The sequence below is a fragment of the Camelus bactrianus genome, chromosome 6 (assembly GCF_048773025.1).
Source record: "Camelus bactrianus isolate YW-2024 breed Bactrian camel chromosome 6, ASM4877302v1, whole genome shotgun sequence".
In the NCBI taxonomy this organism is placed as follows: Eukaryota; Metazoa; Chordata; class Mammalia; order Artiodactyla; family Camelidae; genus Camelus; species Camelus bactrianus.
Genome location: NC_133544.1, coordinates 26920475 through 26927208, shown reverse-complemented (window position 1 = coordinate 26927208; position 6734 = coordinate 26920475). Strand labels below are relative to the sequence as shown.

General features: G+C 46.8%; 1 protein-coding gene across 4 annotated transcripts in view; it reads left to right on the top strand.

Moving 5' to 3' along the window:
* The first annotated feature begins 380 nt into the window (after positions 1-380).
* The window catches only part of RGS6 (regulator of G protein signaling 6), a 479758-nt gene continuing 473404 nt past the window's right edge, over positions 381-6734 (top strand). For 2 of the 4 annotated variants that reach the window (XM_010962362.3, XM_074365305.1), the window contains exon 1: positions 383-984. The gene's annotated coding sequence lies outside the window, so the exon portion shown is untranslated. Of the gene's footprint in view, positions 985-6734 lie in introns of all 4 variants that reach the window. The other 2 variants (XM_010962350.3, XM_074365306.1) reach the window with 2 other exon arrangements.

Sequence of the window (6734 nt, the reverse complement as noted above, 5' to 3'; positions counted from 1 at the left end):
TGGCCCGTTTTAATTTAGAGGGCGCCAGCTACACGTCCGCAAGGGATTCAAAAGCTACCGGGCAAACCACCCCGAACCAGGAATCCCTAAGACAACTCTGACGCCACCAAAGTTTCCAGATGCGGCCTGTTCTCGGAATTGACGGAAGAAGCCTCCAACTCGTTGATCCGCTCTGCCAGGTTTCTCGCCGGAGTTCGAGTTTTCAGAAATTTCTGGTTTTTAACCCCCTTTCTCGGGCAACTCTCCGTCTGCCGCTTCCGCGGCGCTGGTAACAGGTGAGCCGGGCGGCGGCGCCCTTGGGATGCGCTCAGGTGCCTCTGCCCCGCCCCGCCTCGCCCCGCCCCGTGCCCCGCCCCGCGCCCCGCCCCACGCCTGTCGGAGCCCAGGTGCCGGCGCCCAGGTGCGCGCGGCGCGGGCTGCAGCTCCGTCCGACACCCGACAGCGGGCGCCGCTGCAGCAGCTCCCGAGCGGCGGAGCTGAGCGGCTTCGCGAGTCGGGGCAGCTCCTGCGCTCGGCCCTGCTCAGCGGCAGGAGCTCCGCTGGGGCGCGGGGTTCCCAGAGCTGTGGGAGCGGGCGGGCGCCGAGGGGGCGGACCAAGCTCGCGGACCCCGCCGGCCTGGGGCGCGAGAGGCGGGCGAGGGGCGAGCGCCCGGGAGCGCGAAGGGCGGGCCGCCCTAGCGCGCCGGAGACACCCGAGCGCCCCGCGCTCTGGCACCATGCGACCCGCCGCGCCTCCTCGCCTGCCCCCGGCTTCCCTGTCCGCTCGCTGAGCGCCGGCGCTCGCCACCGCGGAAACTCGGAAAAGCAGGCGAGACGTTGGAGAGCCGCGCGGGGACGGACCGAGACGTCCCCTCCGCCCTCAAGAGGCTGCCGGCCACTCGATCCCAGGGCTCCTCTAGCTTTACCATGAACCTGGCGCAAGCTTGGCGTTAGGAGAAATCCAGAAGCCGGAGGGGGAGTCAAGGCAATTCTTTGGTTGCTAAGGTAATTGTAGTTGTTATAAAAATGGGCAGGAAACAAATGGGGGGAAAGATGCTTTAAAACGGTATGTCCCTCACCCGCAAATTTATGTGCGTCGACTTCATTTCATCTCCTGGGTGTGGGTGCTTGTCCATTTCAGATACGCGTGTGTGTTTGTGTACGTGTGCGTGTGTGTGTGTGCAGTTTGGGACTGTAGAGGCGCGAGCTTACATAAGTGGTTAGGCAAGCTGGCGTGTGGAGTTGTGTGGGATGGGTGCAGGTCTGCATATAAATCATGTTCCTGGGTTTCTGGGTGTGAGGCGCTCACCGGCCGGGGCGAGCTTGCAGAGGGTACGTGCTTTTAGGTACTTCCACTCTTCTGATCCTGTGATCACAGGTAGGACGGCTTTACCTCAAAAGCGGACGTTCATTAACTTTTTCTCTAAATAAGCTCGCCCATTTGTGGTTTGGAAGCAAAGAAAGCGAGCGGTGAGGTGTAGGGGGCAGGGGTGGGCGGTGAGGTCGGCTGTTTGGGGACTGCGGCAGGAAAGGGACCGGTAGGTATTTGCTCTTGGAGGATGACAACTAGACGGGTTGCCTGAAGGGACCATGTTTACAGACACTGTCAGGCTGCGTAAGAAGTGGCCTAGTGAGACAGGGAAGGGAAGTGACCCAGAAAATTTAATTTTGTTCAGAATGAAAGCTGTTTTTTATTATTATTATTATTATTATTATTATTATTATTATTATTATTATTATTATTATTATTATTATTGTTATTATTCGATGGAATAGGAACGTTATTTCTCTCTTGTGGAAAGGAGTGGCATTTCTTTGCTACAAATTGAAGATATTCTGGGTCATGCTCTTGGCTTGGAATTGTTTCCTCAGCATTTATCAATGCTCACTAGCTAGATCTGCAGGTAGCTTTTGATCAATACCTTTTAGCAGTCCCAAAGTAAAACTGCAAAAATAAGCAGTAATGGGTAAAACCTAACACTGGACCCTTTTCTCAGCAGCGGGAGGGGGATGAGAGATGGAAGAATAAGAACTAGGTTTAAACATGTCTGAATGGAGTTAGAGACTGAGGTTCAAGTTTGTGTGTGTTCTGTCAAAAAGTGTTAGACCGAAACTATTAGATTTGGCTTAATAGGTAAGGCTTTTTTATAGGTCAGTTTTCACAGGTGGACAGGTAGTTTATCTGGAGTGGGCATGGAGGGGTTGGTGAGAAACTTTCTGTGAGTTATATAGTCTTTATATTCTTTATTCTTATTATTAATTTGTTAATTTTGCAATGGGTGGGGTTGTCCTGTGAGAAAGCAAGTAGAGGACTGAGAGAAATTTGAGAGTCTTCAGAGATACACCTTTGTAAGCAAAAGCTCGCATGCTGAACAGCGAAAACAAGATGATAAATTCCGAGTTCCCTGATACTACTGTCAAGCTAAACTCCTGTGTAGATATGGTGATCTTACATGCTGTAAATGTTGGGATATTACTATATATATAATATATTGTATATATGATACATATATTTCACCCCAGACAATTTGTCCTTCCCTGTAAGTGTCTGTAAATTCTAGGAATGTCAGTTATCGTGAGGCATTTTGATGAGGTAGGTAGCGGCTGGCATTTCCTTTTCCGTAGTAATTACATTTGTTCTTGACTCTATTTCCCTGTCTCCTTTAAGAAACTTTAATTAACATGCACTGAGTTTATACTGCTGAGAGTTTCAGTAAAACAATGCCAGGTTTTCTTCAAGTGACAAATTTATCTTACCAAATGAAGCAGTACCACAATGTTTTTGTGGCAGAAATGTCTCTTTAAATGAGGTAGTCTTTCTTTTTGATTTATGGAATGAGATAGCCAACATAGATTTTTTTTTTAATGGGCAAACATTTCTTGAGAAAGAAAAAAAATTATGATTATTGAGGACAAAGAAATTTGCCAGTAATTTTGGATGTCTTATTCTCCACAGGGACAGAATTTTATGTGAAAGTAGGGTCACTCTCTTTCTTATTTCTCTGATATTCTCCCATGAATTTTATCCCCTGAACTCTTAAGACTTTGCCAGGAATTGCCAAACCTTCTGTTTTGTGCCAGAGTTAAACATCAGGGAGATGTGAATAAGGAGCCACGTGTCACATCAATGTTTTTCAAGAGAGATGCTCTCAGAGGTCTCAATACTAGGGTTCATTTTTCCTTTAGCTTCACAGTTAGCTCGTCTCAATTCACAGTGCTTTGAACCTAGGAAAGCATTTAACCTCTTCATTTGCAGTGCCAGCTGGAAGGAATATATTTACTGAATTTCATCTCCATGATAACAAATGGCATGATGTAAATAATTACTACACACACACTATCCTACTGTATGGAAATAAATAGAATTACAAAATAAACCTTTATGATGAGTGATACGGATGTCACATTTCAAAAAACAGTTTTTACTGTTTTCTTGATTACAAAAGTAATAAATAACCATTGGGAAAAATTCAGGAAAATACAAAGGAGAAAAGGAAGACGATTGGTGATTCTCCCGCAGAAGGTGAACCGCTGTTGACATTTCTGCATGCTGTCTATTCTAGATTATATTTTGATTACATTATTCATTGTGTTTTTACTCTTCTTCTGACCCCCCCCCCCCCCCAATTTCCAAATTGTAAATGGAACTTGGATGTCTGTTAAAGGTCTGGAGAATGACTGCTAGTTTATTGAATGGCTTCGATAGATCAGATTTTAACTTTTGTTAGTGGCCTTTATTTTCAAGGAGAGTAATTTCTCTGTTTTTCTGTTGTCTTTGCAGATGAAAACAAAGGTTTGCACTTTGGATGGGCAATGCTTGGGGCTCTCTCTAAGATTTAGGGATTAAAGCATCAGAATAGAAATAGAAAGAACATTGGTCATGCAGGAGTCGGGGTGGTGGCAGGAGACCTGAGTTTTGGTTTTAGTTCCTCCACCAACTCCTCACCTGTCTTTAGGCCTCTGGGCCTCTTTTCTCAAAGGACAGGTGAGACTTTTAGATTTAGCTCAATAAGCTAACCACATATTTGTTGTTTTGACATTTGATGAGGATGATCTTTGTTTGAAGCAGGCTTTTTCAAGGGCAGATGGCTGGAGGGGGGGTCACCCCCAGAGTTTCTGAGTCAGTTGGTCTGGGCTGGGGCCTGAGAATTTACATTTCTAATGTAATGATCCTCGGATGATGCTGATTATGCTGGTCTGGGGACCACATTGAGGACTAGATGGTCAGTTCCTTGGGGGCAGAAACACTGTTCTTTACATCCATCTGCCCCATGCCCAGCAAGGTACCTGCCAGCAGGTGCTCAGTAAACATTGGTCAAATCAATATCAGTTTTCTCCACGGGTGAAAAACTTTCCGAAGTGGTCAAGATAAAAGAAATATCCATTCTAGAACTTGGAACCATTAAGTCTGTAATAAGAGTAATAATCAGTCATGAAACCCAGTTCTTCTGACTGCAAGGAGAGCTAAACTGCTTACAAGTAGGCAGTTAAAATGAACATTAAACTTAATGAGTTACATTAAGTAACAACTCAGAGTACCTGCTTGAGATGTTACAAACCACAAAACTTATCCAACTCTTCACTGTGGCCTCCCTAAGACCTGTAAGAGGCAATTCATTTTCTACCACACACACACTCCAAAAGGCGGGAGGAAATTCTCTATTAATTATCCTAACTACCAAGGCAGGGGTAAAGCAAGTAATGGCCCAGACTCTTCCCTCTTGCCCCACAAAAGGCAGAACAATGTTCGTCAGAGCATCTTGACCATTTTCCGGGGTAGGTCCCCATCTCGTGACTGAGGAAACAAGAGAAGAGGGCATTGAGTTGCATTCGCTAGCTGGCAGGTTCCGGCTGGCTGGCCACGGCCCCAGTCAGAATATGTTGGTCTTCCTTGTGTGGCTACTTTTTGACTAGAAAACTCATCCTTTTCTTCCGCTCTGGTGCTAGAAACATAGAGTGCAGAGGACAGCCATTTTTATGTCTGGAAACTGAAAAATGTGTAAATATTTGAGTATGAACAGACTAGACGCTTCTATAACTGAGGCTATTCAAATGATTTGTGATGAGACAACTGTCTTGGCTTTTCGAAATACGTAGGTAAAACCTTCAAAAGAAAAAGCCACTTTTAAGTTTTTGTACAGCAGAGCTCCCTTACTCACTGGTATCTGTCCTACCCCAGAGGCTGTTTTCTTGTGCAGGGGGAAGCCTACGTCAATCAGAGCCTCCTGAGATGCGAGCGTCCTGTATGCATGTGGACAGGCAGTAGCCCTCCGAGGTACCACACTCGGTCCAGGGCAGCCCTGAGCCCACACAGAACTGCGAGCTTGCTCTTAAAGTAGCACCACAAGCATTTTAAACCCTGTTTATTGTGTTTCTGAACCTCAGTGTCCTCATCTGTAAAATAAAAATAAAATATACCCGTCGAGTATATGTGGCGTAGGAGGAAACAGGATGCCATGCATCAGCGCGCTGGGCGGAGCAGGCTCAGGAGCTGGAGGAGATGGGCCTTGTTACACCACACTCGCTGTTTTCTGATAATTTTGATAATGAGTTGTTGGTTCGCAACCCTAGGAGTTCCCTTGGTGAACTCTGAAACTGACCCCATACTGGGAGGGCAAGGAAACCAAAGAAAGAGGCGAGCGCTCCAGGTTGGTAGGTGGTAGGCGTAATAAGCAAGGAAACTTACACCAGGAGCTTGTCTCGGGTGCTGCAAGACCAGTGGCTCTCCACACGCACCTGCCAGAACCGTAAAAACTTACGTTTTTTAGGTCTATATTTATATTTGAGTCCCTAACTGGGCTCAGCTACATCTTCAGTCCAGAGGGTTTCAACATCTTACTCTCTCAAGGCTACGTCTTTGCAGGTGGCCCTCCTGGGACGGTGGCCAGAATGTACACTTCAAGGGCAGGGAGGAGTGAAGAGCCCCCCTGGGCCCAGGTCCAGCTGGCAGGTCAACTGAAGGTACATCCTCTCCATGATCTCTGCCAATGTCAGTCTGTTGGGAAGTAAGTATTTCAGGGCAATGGTTTCCAGCTTTTTTCTGTTCTGAGGACTTGCTGTATCAGCCCCGCATTTGAGGGACGCCCAGTTTCTGGGAGAGTCTTGCTCTGTAGTTCTAACACTGGAGTTGAGAAAGCAAGTGGCTGAAACTCTACGTGGAAAGGCAGTGTGAGAATGATCTTCTTTTGTGGCAGCCAAAGATGTATCTGTTTCCTTGAGCCTAAAGGCCATGAATCCCCAGTTGAAAGAGAAGTGGAAAATCGGGGCTGTGGCTGTATTGACACCTTTTGTGCCAGATTGTGACCCGTGCCTGGGGCAAGGCCCTGTGCCGTTTTCCTCAATTTCTTTGGTGTATCTTCCAGTGCTTGGCACATGTAGGGGTTTGGTAAATATTTGCTGACTTTTTGACTTGGAGAGTGACCACTCTGGGTGGTTGAAAATGGAAGGAAGGATGGACTGACATTGGTGCAGATGTGTGGACTGGACCAGGTGTGGGTGCAAGGACCTTTCCGAGTGTGGATGTGGGGACTGGTCTGGGTACAGGTGCATGGACAGGTACAAGTGAGGATGTAATGTGCAAATGGTTGTAACCCCCATTCTAAATGTTTGCTTGATTTTGCCTGGCCAGATCCACCTGATTCATGATATAGTGAGGCTGTCATCCTAGTTTGTAATTATACATCAATGCCCTGTCCCACTGGGCTATGGTCTATTTTGTTTTTGTTTTTAACCATAATTTTATCCTGCCTGCATCA